General features: G+C 37.1%; 1 protein-coding gene across 3 annotated transcripts in view; it reads right to left on the bottom strand.

Annotated features, from left to right (window-relative positions):
* The window catches only part of TTBK2 (tau tubulin kinase 2), a 144,633-nt gene that overhangs the window by 88,256 nt on the left and 43,393 nt on the right, over positions 1-12,984 (bottom strand). Inside the window, exon 2 of one of the 3 annotated variants that reach the window (XM_024732475.1) lies at positions 1,517-1,628. The exons of the other annotated variants lie outside the window; for them this stretch is intronic. The gene's annotated coding sequence lies outside the window, so the exon portion shown is untranslated. The remainder of the gene's footprint in view (positions 1-1,516; positions 1,629-12,984) is intronic. 3 annotated transcript variants of the gene reach the window in all.

The following is a 12,984-nucleotide window of genomic DNA, read 5'->3' as shown; positions in this document are numbered from 1 at the left end:
TTTTTAAATTCAGTTTTCAATTGTTTATTGCTAGTATACAGAAATATGATTACTTTTTGTGGGCTGACATTGAACCACTTGCTAAACTCATTTATTGTAGGAATTTTTTTGTGGATTCCTTGGGATTTTCTACATATACAATCATGCCGTCTGCAAATAGAGACAGTTTTATTTCTTCCTTTCCAATCAGTATGCCATTATTTCTTCAAATATTTTTGCCACACCACAACCGTTCTCTTCACATTCTGGGTCTCTGATGACACAAATGTTAGGTCTTATGATAGTGTCAAGATTTCTGAAGCTGCTTATTTATTTATTTTTAACATTTTTTTCTCTATTCTTCAAATTGGATTTTTACTTATCTATTTTTAAGTTCGCTGACTTATTCATCTGTTATATCCTCTCTGCTACCGAGCCCATCCAGTGAGTTTTTCACTTCCATTATTGTATTCCTCTGTTCTAAAATTTCCGTTTAGTTCTTCTTTATATCTTCTATTTCTTTGCTGAGACTTTCTATCTTCCCACTCATTCCTGGAATATGGTCATAATAGCTGATTTTAAAAGTCTTTTTGAGATAATTTTAACATCTGTGATCCTGGCACTGGCATCTGTTTTCTGGCTTTTCCCATGTGAGTTCAGATTTCACTGGTTCTTTTTAAGCTGAGTAATTCAAGATTGTATTCTGGACATTTTGAATATTATCTTATGAGAATCTGAGTCTTATTTAAGTCCCACCAAGAATGCTGGTGTTTTTGTTTTAGCCAGTAATTGACCCAGTTGGGTTCACACTTCAAGTTCTGACCATCCTTCTGCAGGCTGCATTTCCAATTTCAGTTCAGTTTGCAAAGCCTTTGTAGTCATACTGAATGTGTTCCATAAACATTCCACGCAGTGTCCAGTTTGGGGCTTGGGGATGGTCTATCCCATAATTCAGTCCTCAATGTTTTGTATGCTGTTTAGGATCACACCCATGCACGCACAGCTTGGAAGTCAGCGCAGAAGTCGGTGAGCAACTTTAAGTGATCAGTTTCCCAAGCTCCTCATTCTCCTGCAATCTTTTGGTTTCCTGGGGCTTCCCTTTTTCAGCCTTCCAGCAGAAACCTGGGGCTTCATTAACCCCATTCTGCCATGTACTTCCTGTAACTTCCTGTAAGGGCCAAGCAACAGAAGAGCAGAGGGAGAAGAAAAGCAATGGGATTTGGAAGGTTCCCTTCCCTCTGAGATTTAGGCTCCTGCCTGCCCCACTGACGCCACTGCAGCTACTGCCCAGGATTGCTTGAGGCCTTGGGGGCAAGAGAATGAAGAAAAGGGGGGAAAAAAAAGAAAAAAGAGAAAATGTGGGATTGCCACATTTTCTCTGAATATTAGGAGACCCCTTTCCTGCTCCTTGAGTCAGAACTAGAGGGCTTCTCGTGGTGCTTTTTCTGTCCATGTTAATAATGCTCACGTCCAAGTTTCAGGATACATTAAGTTCAGGCTGGGGCGTACTGGAAGAAGAAAAAAATGGTAAACTCACCGCCGGTTCAGTAGTACTTTGAATTCTGGTCTTCTTCCCCAATCTGCCTCCTACTATTTATTTTTCAGAGTCCTCAAATAGCCACTCCAAGCATTCTGTCCAGGTCTTATAGCTGCATTCAGTGGGAGAGACAGGGTGAAGTGTGCTTACTCCATCTTATCTGGAACCAGAACCTGGACTACTGCTTTTCATAACAAATTTTGTAGAATTGATTGACTAAACTATTTGTTAAATTTGGTTATAAGAAATTAAAATTTAAAAATAAATAAATCCTGTAATAACCTTATTGAGGAAAAGGGAACAAGCAAGCTAATAGGATCACATTTTTTTAAGCACATATACTTTTGGAAATTAAATGCTTAGGAAAAAAGTGAAGTTCTTAATTGTACTTTGCTTTACTTCTTTAAATCTTATTCTACCTGTGGATTTTTATAAATGCTGAGACTAAGTACTTATCCAAAGTATGAGACAGAGGAAGCCAACTGCAGATGAGAAGTTATAAACTGTTTAAGAAATTGAAAAAAAGTTCAGGATGACCAACACTCTGAGTGTAAGCCCAACAGTTTCAAGAAATGAGGCTAGAGAAGCAGGCAGGCATCAGTTCAAGGTTTTGTATGCCATGTTAATCTAAGGTGGGTGGATTTACCTGAGTAAAGGAAGGCCCTGAAGTGTTTTAGCAATGGTTAGGGGTGACATGATCCGATTGGTATTTTTGAAGGATCACTCCTCTGTAGAACATAAAGGAGCATAGAAAATGAGTCTTACTGTCTGAATCTAAAGGGTCACATCAAGTTGCAGGACAGTATATACTAGTATGATTCCACACGTGGTTGGGGGTTATGGGTAGGGAGGGAGATTTTATACACACACATACACACAGGCACACACATATTATTATTATACACATCTTATATAATCACATGATTATATATCCAAATATATCCATAAATCATATGATTATATGAATTTATATCTGATTATGATTCTATATAATTATATATATATGTATGTATATATGTGGATAAATAGATTAAAATATGTATTGAATGTTTCTGGAAAAAAACACAAGAAACCAGTAAGAGTGGTTAGAGAAGGAGAGTGAAGGGCTAAGAGAAAAAATCTTTTACTTTTCATATTATTCTTCTGTTTGATTTTTAAATTCTTTTACCATGAACATTTACACTCTTAAAAAGTGTTGTAAAAAAATGGAAGACCTTATGCATAAATTAGATATGAGAGATATAAGATATTAAAGCAGGATATGTATGAATGAGCCTAGTGTTCAGTAACACTGTTTCTAGCATATAGTAAGCACTCAAACACTGTTACAGATCTTCCCACAAATAAGATATTACCAATCATTTGTAAAGTAATTTCACAACACAAAACAGCTTTCTAATTACATTACACCACACTATACTGCACTAATTTACCAGGTATTTTCAAGCATTCAGAAATGTGAGGAAAGATAAAGAGTAAGAATGGATTTTAAAGATATTTATTATTATCATTTAATTACATTTTTACTGTAAAAGAAATGCTTGCATATTTGTCTCAATTTCTTAGGCACTGAAGGGTATAAAGGGAAACAGCAAAAGAGCCTTTCCTGCCCTGGTCCTTCTAATTCCAATAGCCAAATATAACCATTCCAAATGGCGTCTTGAGTTCTATACAATTCCAGACTTTCTTTGCGCATATAAAGCACATATAAATATATATACTTATATACATTATATTCTCTTTCAAGGAAATAAACCTCTGCTCCTTAAAATAATCTAGACCTATTCTATTATGTTGGCTAAAAAGTTCGATCAGGTCTTTCCACATGAGCTTATGGAAAAACCCAGAAAAAATTTCTGGCCAACCCACTATTTCTTACGTGTCATTTTCTAAACCCAAATAGAGTAATGAATAGACAAATCACTAAACTGGCAGATAAAGTTAAATCTTTCAAGTCAGGAAATGCTAAAATGGACAGACATACTAACAGATAAAGTTCTCAATGATCGCCTAACACCCTTTGATAGAAAAGATAAACCTTAACCAGGGCAAGCAAAAGTTACTTTAAGGGGAAAAAATGCACAGGCTGAAATGAACAAAAGGATAGATGATAGGTTTTTAAAAGGTTAAAATATATAATGAGGGGTAAGGGTTTATCCCAAACCTTTAGGTCCCAGAGTCTGACTACTATGCTCTTCCATAAAAGGAGTCATCAGAGATCTTCTAACACACCCTTTGATTAAACAGAAACTTAATGAGGGCAAGCAAATTTGGAATAACTTTCATAGACATTGTATACTGAACAGACCAGAGGTCTAATCCAGAATTTACATATTTCTTATATTCTTATGACTGGGGTAAGAAAGTGGTCACATATTACAGCAGTAGCTGGAGACGTCAAGCAGGGAAGGCAGAAGAGGTGCAGTTGATCTTCTGTAATAGTTTTCCTTCATCTCAACTTTCAGCTTGTGTTCTGCAGTTTCTAGGGCAAAAATAAAATCCAGGACCAATATTTCAGGGTTTAAAAAAAAAGTCTCCAGAAGTCAGAATAAAAATCACAATCTCTTTATGGGCTGTTAGGAAAAAGGTAGTTTTTCCCTGCATTTATATGGGACAAGAAAAATTAATTCCTAACTATTTTAACTGAGAATAATAAAATTATTTGGTTATCAAACAGTGGCATTTACTCTCTTATTTCTTAATATTAATAGGATCTTCACTTGCTTTTAGAGGATGTAGAGGAGAAAAACTTTTAAATAATTCAACAAGCTTTTAATTAATTACTTTTTCACCCAAGGTAATGAAATAAAGAGAAAAACCTCAGTTTTACTCAAGTTGGTGCTTTGAAAGAACACAAGAGATAAGATGATGTTGCTCATTTACAGCATGAAGTAAAGAGCTAAAATGGGACAGACAGGCTGCGCAAGGTTCTAGTCACTCATTGATTTAAGTAGTGATTTTTAAGTACAAAAAAATTCATTAGATTGAACACATTATGGAGGGAAGACACATAAGAATTAGTGAGAAACCTGATCTACAGAATATTTTTAAAGAAAAACTATTTATAAGCTTAGGTATATATTTATATTTCAACTGGAAGCAAGTAAACAAAATATAAACTTTTAAAGATCCTAGGAAGACTTCCTTTGATGAAAAGATATAAGGATAAATTTTAGTCACAATATTCTGAATTCCCAAAATATTACACCACCTATATGCAAAGGTTAAAAAAACTTCCAAATCAAACAGAAACCATTTTCTGGAACACCCAAGTGACTGGCTTTTGTAACAATGAAGAACTGAACATCTATATAATATGGTTTTGAGAATCTAAGCCATAGTCATCAAAAGGTGACTTTATCAACTAGTATTTATAACACTCTTTAACAAATTATTCCAGAATCTTAACAATTCTTTTTCTTACAAAAAACTAAATTTTATTAACAAAACGACAAAACAGAAGAGTTAATGTTATCCTATTCTCCACATCTCCATTTACAAATGTATCACCAAATACAAAGCCACAGTCTGCTATCATTTTAACACTAAGCATAATATGTCAACTTTAAAAGTACGTAATTCCAGGGCTTCCCTTGTGCTGCAGTGATTAAGAATCCCCCTGCCAATGCAGGGGACACGGGTTTCAGCCCTGGTCTGGGCAGATCCCACATGCCGCAAAGCAACTAAGCCCATACGCCACAACTACTGAGCCTGCGCTCTAGAACCCGTGAGCCACAACTACTAAAGCCTGTGCACCTAGAGCCTGTGCTCCGCAACAAGAGAAGCCACCGCAATGAGAGCCTGCGCACCGCAATGAAGAGTAGCCCCCACTCACCGCAACTAGAGAAAGCCCACACGCAGCAATGAAGACCCAATGCAGCCAAAACTAAAATAAACAAATTTAAAAAGTTAAAAAATAAAAGTACATAATTCCTGCCCTTTTAGAGCCTGAAATTTAAAAGAGAACACAAATATGTTTTTAAAAATAAAATAAACAATGTAAACAAATTGAAAAGTGCACATAGAAAAAACCAGGCAAATCTAGTATTTATGAAAACCTATTGAGAGAAATGTGTTGGTCTAATAGCGATTAGTGTCCTAGTCCCCACACCATGATCTCAGTTGTTTTCCAAAACAAGGAAGTAGGGATCTTGGAGTAAAAGGGTTCCTGATTCCAACTCTGTTGAAGGGAAAGTTCAAGGAGAGCCTGAAACATGTACTGGGCCAGAAAGCTAGAATGATAACAAAGAACACTGAAGTTACATCAGAAGGACAGGCAGCCAATATAAAAGGGATTCCACTAGCGAAAAAAAGTAAAAATTTTAGTCTGAGAAGAATAATGACTGCAGTGGGTTAAAATAAAATATATAAATATCCATGATCTCATAGCAATACTCAAAACGAAAAACAGACCAGAGGGCAGACAGCAGAAGCAAGAAGAACTACAATCCTGCAGCCTGTGGAACAAAAAACACATTCACAGAAAGACAGACAAGATGAAAGGGCAGAGGGCTATGTACAGATGAAGGAACAAGATAAAACCCCAGAAAAACAACTAAATGAAACGGAGATAGGCAATCTTCCAGAAAGAGAATTCAGAATAATGATAGTGAAGAGGATCCAGGACCTCAGAAAAAGAATGGAGGCAGAGATCAAGAAGATGCAAGAAATATTTAACAAAGACCTAGAAGAATTAAAGAACAAACACACAGAGATGAACAATACAATAACTGAAATGAAAAATACACTAGAAGGAATCAATAGCAGAATAAGTGACGCAGAAGAACAGATAAGTGACCTGGAAGACAGAATGGTGGAATTCATTGCTGCAGAACAGAATAAAGAAAAAAGAATGAAAAGAAATGAAGACAGCCTAAGAGACCTCTGGGATAACATTAAACACAACAACATTCACATTATAGATGTCCCAGAAGTAGAAGAGAGAGAGAAAGGACCTGAGAAAATATTTGAAGAGATTATAGTTGAAAACTTCCCTAACATGTGAAAGGAAAGAGCCACCCAAGTCCAGGAAGTATAGAGAGTCCCATACAGGATAAACCCAAGAAGAAACACACCAAGACACAAGTAATCAAATTGGCAAAAATTAAAGACAAAGAAAAATTACTGAAAGCAGCAAGGGAAAAATGACAAATAACATACAAGGGAACTCATAAGATTAAGAGCTGATATCTCAGCAGAAACTGTACAAGCCAGAAGGGAGTGGCATGGTATACTTAAAGTGATGAAAGGGAAGAACCTACAACCAAGACTACTCTAACCAGCAAGGATCTCATTCAGATTCGATGGAGAAATCAAAAGCTTTACAAACAAGCAAAAGCTAAGAGAATTTAGCACCACCAAACCAGCTCTACAACAAATGCTAAAGGAACTTCTCTAAGTGGGAAACACAAGAGAAAAAAACGAACTACAAAAACAAACCCAAAACAATTCAGAAAATGGTCATAGGAACATACATACCGATAATTACCTTAAACGTGAATGGATTAAGTGCTCCAACCAAAAGAGACAGGCTTGCTGAATGGATACAAAAACAAGACCCATAAGTAAGCTGTCTACAAGAGACCCACTTCAGACATAGGGACACATACAGACTGAAAGTGAGGGGATGGAAAAAGATATTCCATGCAAATGGAAATCAAAAGAAAGCTGGAGTAGCAAAACTTATATCAGATAAAATAGACTTCAAAGTAAAGAATGTTACAAGAGACAAGGAAGGACACTACATAAGGATCAAGGGATCAATCCAAGAAGAAGACATAACAATCATAAATATATATGCACCCAACATAGGAGCACCTCAATATATAAGGCAACTGCTAACAGCTCTAAAAGAGGAAATCGACAGAAACACAATAATAGTGGGGGACTTTAACGCCTCACTTACACCATCGGACAGATCATCCAAAATGAAAATAAATAAGGAAACACAAGCTTTAAATGACAAAACAGACCAGATTTAATTGATAAATTAAATAGATTTAATTGATATTTATAGGACATTCCATCCAAAAACAGCAGATTATACTTTCTTCTCAAGTGCACACGGAACATTCTCCAGGATAGATCATACCTTGTGTCACAAATCAAGCCTCAGTAAATGTAAGAAAACTGAAATCATATCAAGCATCTTTTCTGACCACAATGCTATGAGATTAGAAATCGATTACAGGGGAAAAAACATAAAAAACACAAACACATGGAGGCTAAACAATACGTTACTGAAGAACCAAGAGAGCACTGAAGAAATCAAAAAGGAAATAAAAAAATACCTAGAGACAAATGACAATGAAAACATGAAGATCCAAAACCTATGGGATGCCCCAAAAGTAGTTCTAAGAGGGAAGTTTATACCTATACAAGCCTACCTCGAGAAACAAGAAACATCTCAAATAAACAATCTAACGTTACAACTAAAGGAACTACAGAAAGAAGAACAAACAAAACCCAAAGTTAGCAGAAGGAAAGAAATCATAAAGATCAGAGCAGAAATAAATGAAGTCGAAACAAAGAAAACAATAGCAAAGATCAATAAAACTAAAAGCTGGTTCTTTGAGAAGATAAGCAAAATTGATAAACCATTAGCCAGACTCATCAAGAAAAAGAGGGAGAGGACTCAAATCAATAAAATTAGAAATAAAAAAGGAGAAGGTGCAATAGACACCACAGAAATACAAAGCATCCTAAGAGACTACTACAAGCAACTCTATGCCAATAAAATGGAGAACCTAGAAGAAATGGACAAATTCTTAGAAAGGTATAACCTTCCAAGACTGAACCAGGAAGAAATAGAAAATATGAACAGACAAATGACAAGTTAGGAAATTGAAACTAACAAATGGGACCTAATGAAACTTCAAAGCTTTTGCACAGCAAAGGAAATCATAAACAAGACAAAAAGACAACCCTCAGAATGAGAGAAAATATTTGCAAACGAGTCAACAGACAAAGAATTAATCTCCAAAATATATAAACAGCTCATGCAGCCCCATATTAAAAAAACAAACAACCCAATCCAAAATGGGCAGAACAGCTAAATAAACATTTCTCCAAAGAACACGTACAGATGGCCAAGAAGCACATGAAAAGCTGCTCAACATCACTAATTGTTAGAGAAATGCAAATCAAAACTACAATGAGGTATCACCTCACACCAGTTAGAATGGCCATCATCAGAACATCTACAAACAACAAATGCTGGAGAGGGTGTGGAGAAAAGGGAACCCTCTTGCACTGTTGGTGGGAATGTAAATTGATACAGCCACTATGGAGAACAGTATGGAGGTTCCTTAAAAACCTAAAAATAGAATTACCATATGACCCAGTAATCCCACTACTGGGCATACCCCAGAGAAAACCATAATTCAAAAAGACACATGCAGGGACTTCCCTGGTGGTGCACTGCTTAAGAATCCGCCTGCCAATGCAGGGGACATGGGTTCGTGCCCTGGTCTGGGAAGATCCCACATGCCGTGGAGCAACTAAGCCCGTGCGCCACAACTACGGAGCCTGCGCTCTAGAGCCCGTGAGTCACAACTACTCAGCTCATGTGCCACAACTATTGAAGCCCACCCACGTATAGCCCAGGCTCTGCAACAAGAGAAGCCACCTCAGTGAGAAGCTCGCGCACCACATCGAAGAGTAGCCCCCACTTGCGGCAACTAGCGAAAGCCTGTGCACAGCAATGAAGCCCAATGCAGCCAAAAATAAAGGAAAAAAAAAAAGACACATGCACCCCAATGTTCATTGCAGCACTATTTACAACAGCCAGGTCATGGAAGCTACCTAAATGCCCATCTACAGATGAATAGATAAAGATGTGGTACATGTATACAATGGAATATTACTCACCCATAAAAAGGAACGAAATTGGGTCATTTGTAGAGACATGGATGCATCTAAAGACTGTCATACAGAGTGAAGTAAGTCAGAAAGAGAAAGACAAATATCGTATATTAACACATATATGTGGAACCTAGAAAATGGTACAAATGAACTGGTTTGCAGAGCAGAAACTGAGACACAGAAGTAGAGAAAAAACGTATGGACACCAAGGGGGGAAAGCGGCAGGGGGTGGGGGTGTGATGAATTGGGAGTTTGGAATTGACATGTATACACTGATGTGTATAAAATGGATGACTAATAAGAACCTGCTGTATAAAAAAATAAATAAAATAAAATTTTAAAACAAACGAAAAACACTTCACTATTCACAAAAGGGCACAACTTGGTATTCTAAAAATTGGTAAATAAAAAGGAAAAAATTCAAGCCTTTATCCTACCCTTCTTGTAGTAACTATTATTTCAGGGGAAACAAACAGCTAATGAAATAAAGTTCTACTCTGTAGAATAATTCCAATTCAGAAATTTGGAAGGAATAAGAGAATTAGAAAAATCACCATTTTGCAACCTCTGTAGAAACAATGGATCAAGACAATGTACTCAGGACTTTCCTGGTGGCACAGTGATTAAGAATCCACCTGCCAAAGCAGGGGACACAGGTTCGATCCCTGGTCTGGGAAGATCCTACATGCCGCGGAGCAACTAAGCCCATATGCCACAACTACTGAGCCTGAGCTCTAAAGCCTGCGAGCCGCAACCACTGAAGCCCGTGCACCTAGAGCCCGTGCTCCACAACGAGAGAAGCCGCCGTAATGAGAAGCCCGCACACCGCAACAAAGAGTAGCCCAGTCTCCACAACTAGAGAAAGCCCGCACGCAGCAATGAAGACCCAACGCAGTTTATTTAAAAATAAATAAATTTATTTTTTAAAAAAGCCTCTGGGTCTAACTACAAGTTCACAGGAAATGTGGAGGATAGAGGAACAACACTGCAAGGATGTGATCAATGAAATCCAGAATGTGGACTATTCTATCAAACTAAGAACTTCATTTCTCAACAAATAAATGGCAAGGCCAAAATTTAAAAGAAAAAAAAAGTAGGGGAGGGGGAACTCTTACATATTAAGAGAGACTTAAGAGAGATGTCAACCAAATGCAATGTCCCTACCATGTGACGTGAAACTTGATTTGAACAATTCAATGGTAAAAGGATATTTTTGAGATAGTGGGAGAAATTAAATACTGGCTGCTAGATTTTATATGGTACTGAGAAATAACTTAATTTCCTTAGGTGTTTTAGACTATAGTGTTTATGTTATTAATAAAGGAGTCCCCTAATGTAAATTATGGACTTTAGTTAATAATAATGTATCAATACTGGTTCACCAATTGTAACAAATGTACTATACTAATGCAAGATGTTATTAATAGAGAAAACTGTAGATGGGGTTTATTAATAGAGGAAACTGTAGAAACTGCTCATTTTTTCTGTAAACCTAAACCAGTTCCAAAACGTAAAGTCTATTAATTAAAAAAAAGAAACACTGGAACATGAGCTTCCTCTCCAATGAGATTCTCCAATCCATTCTTAAAACTGGTCACCTGAAGAGTTTCCATAGTAATTTCACTTTCTCAATAATGCAGATTTCCCCAAATTTTCTTAATGTTTAACATAAGCTACTTCTCATATCATTTTTTTTTCTTGGTAGGGAATAAGTGACTAAGACTTTCTATATTCCAATAGATATAATTTAATGGATTCACAAAATCATCAACCATCAACAGAGCTCTTACAGGCGAAGTAATGTCTGTCAATTTTTGATATGTTTCCAAACACCCCTTCCCCAACCTCAACCCAACAGATTTCCTACTGGCCTGTAATTCATAACTCTGAAATAAAGACTATTTTCATTAAAAAATAAAAATGGAGACCTTATCTATTAGATAAAGACCCATACTGAAGTATTTACAGATGATATGATGCCTAGGATTTCTTTTGAAATACTTCAGCAAGCTGGGAAAAAATGTAGGATATAGATGCAACAAGCCTGGCCAAACACTGATACTTACCGAAGCTGAGTAACGGGTACATGAATGCTCATTATACAATTATATTTTTATGTATATTTAAGATTTTTCATAATAAAAATTTAGGGGAAAAAAACAAATTTAAGATTTGCCTGTCTCACTGCAGGATTCTAGACATGTATAAAATTTTGTTAAGATTGGAAAGGAAATCTATCTTTTTAAAAAGTATTGATGGGGCTTCCCTGGTGGCGCAGTGGTTGAAAGTCCACCTGCCGATGCAGGGGACATGGGTTCATGCCCCAGTTCAGGAAGACCCCACATGCCGCAGGGCGGCTGGGCCCGTGAGCCATGACCACTGAGCCTGCGCGTCCGGAGCCTGTGCTCCACAATGGGAGAGGCCACAACAGTGAGAGGCCTGTGTACCGCAAAAAAAAAAAAAAAGTATTGATGGTAGGTACTGCAGAATTACTAGCGATCAGATTTGGAATCACAGGACAAAAGGGTTTTGTTCCCCTCTTGTACCAGCACTGCAAATAAAACTTATTTATTAAAATGAAAAAAACAATGAGTGGTGCGGTGAGATAAGAGTTCAAGAGACCATAAAGAGTGGTGCGGTGAGATAGAGTTCAAGAGACCATAAAAATGGAGAAGTACAGATCGGTAGAATGTCCCTATAAAATATTTATTAAGATGGGAGAGAAGAGAGAAAAAAGAATCTAACAGAGTAGGGAGGCAATAACGCTTTGCACAGTGTCAAAGCAAATAAATTGAAAACAAAGATTTGAAGATAGTATAGTCATAAACTGACCGAAGAAACACAAATAAATGGTTATATAGAGATGTAGCTCTGAACAATGATATTAATAAAAGGAAAAGCTTAATAAGTTTTACAGTTCTATTTAATAAGGAAACTTCAGAGAATAACTGAGTATAGAAGTACTACCTAAGAGGCCTATAGACAAGTGGTCTAGTTGAGCAGTGACTAAAACATTCAGACTCATTTGTAAAACCCAAGTATAATTCAGGAGTTTAGCTTGATTCAATAGAGAATTGTAGGATATACATCCAGAATATTTCAGAGAGCTTTGAAAAGAGAGTTATCTCCTATAGTAGCGTGGGGAAGGTCATTCAGAAGGAAAGATGAAAAAAAAAAAAAGAAGGAAAGATGAGGTAAAATCTTAAGGCCTTCACACTTCAGGGCCAATAAGAAAGGAACATACTACTATGAGAGTTATGCACGAGCCGAGGGAATCTAGGATTGTTAAGTACCGGAAAGACTGGGAGAAAACTCAGAACTGAAGGAATCCAGGAAAAGACATTATGAGAATTTTAAATAGGGGGATTGATTTTTAAAAGAAACAAAACTTAGGGTTCAGGCTAAATTCATCATAAAAAAACATAAAAAAAGAAACAGGGCTTCCCTGGTGGCGCAGTGGTTGAGAGTCCGCCTGCCGATGCAGGGGACACGGGTTCATGCCCCGGTCGGGAAGACCCCACATGCCGCGGAGCGGCTGGGCCCGTGAGCCATGGCCGCTGAGCCTGCGCATCCGGAGCCTGTGCTCCGCAACGGGAGAGGCCACA

The sequence above is a fragment of the Neophocaena asiaeorientalis genome, unplaced genomic scaffold (assembly GCF_003031525.2).
Source record: "Neophocaena asiaeorientalis asiaeorientalis breed wild unplaced genomic scaffold, Neophocaena_asiaeorientalis_V1.1 scaffold119, whole genome shotgun sequence".
In the NCBI taxonomy this organism is placed as follows: domain Eukaryota; kingdom Metazoa; phylum Chordata; class Mammalia; order Artiodactyla; family Phocoenidae; genus Neophocaena; species Neophocaena asiaeorientalis.
This window is presented reverse-complemented; position numbering and strand designations above follow the sequence as displayed.